We start from the raw sequence: 1,227 nt of genomic DNA on the forward strand, positions 1-1,227 counted from the left end.
TTAGCAACTGTGTCATGCTAGAATTAGGTTCCAGATTAGGTAACAAAGCTAATAGACCACATAACATCTACTATGCTAGATTCTTTATGTTATTGGCTAACCATGTTGCTGAAGGATTGGTTATATCAAATGAGAATAATAAACTCAAATGCTGGGCACAAGAGAAAAGGGTCCTTGCAGACCTTTTGAGAATGAACCTCAACAGCCAGGTGCCATTGGTATATTTGCCAATCATGAATGCACCACAGGTAAGTGAGGTAAACACTTCTATAACTTCTACTATTTCCAACCTCATTGTTTCTTTGTCTTCCAGTGTGGCAATGGAATCTGTGTCTTTGTCCAAACAGGTTCCTACCAAAGCCACCAAAACTAAAGTTTCAAAACTCAAGTCAAAGAAAACTACCTCTGTTGTTTCTCAAAAGACAACAGTTGTAACAACTACCATAAACCCTGAAGGGAGTGAACAGGGTGTGAGTGGTGAGGGGAGGGGTGAACATGAAGAAACCCCCCAGGATAAGGTGGGAGAGGTGAGTGGTACCCAAGCCAGCCAAGCCACAGTCTCTCAAAAGACTGTGGTGGGTCAAAAGGAGTCTAACACATCCCTAGTTGCATCATCCCAAAAGGGTGCAACTATTGAAAATAGTCCCCAACCAGGGACACAGACCAAAAGAGGGAGGGACACTGAAGCCACACATTCACCAATTAAAGCCTTTTCAAGGAAGAAGAAGGCCAAGACCCTAGTTTCCACACAAGGGGCACACACAACACAGATACATCCACCTGTATCTGTGCCTTCTCAAACAGCTTGATGTGATTCCTGCAAATGTGGAGTCAGAGCCCCATTCTCTCATAATAGAAACACACCAATCATCAAACTCTCCATCACCCTCTCTGGATGTGGATATGATATTCACATCAATTCCTGATTCTCCCTCATTAAAACTCAGGGAGGAGCCCCACTCAAAACCTGATGATCATCATCTTTTAGATGATTTGTTGGATCATCAGCCAATTCTTTCAGATATGGTTGAAGAATCTGTGTTACCTCACTTAAAATCAATTCACAAAGATTCAACAATTATGTCACTTTCTATATCTACATCTTTTCCTTCTTCAACGGATATCTCTCATCCATTGACAAGTGGTTGTTCTTCAACGGATAAGCTTAACAACAGTTATCCGTTGATACCATCAGTTTCCACTTCAACGGATACTCCCTATCCGTTG

Source organism: Apium graveolens, chromosome 11, assembly GCF_009905375.1.
Source record: "Apium graveolens cultivar Ventura chromosome 11, ASM990537v1, whole genome shotgun sequence".
NCBI classification, from domain to species: Eukaryota; Viridiplantae; Streptophyta; class Magnoliopsida; order Apiales; family Apiaceae; genus Apium; species Apium graveolens.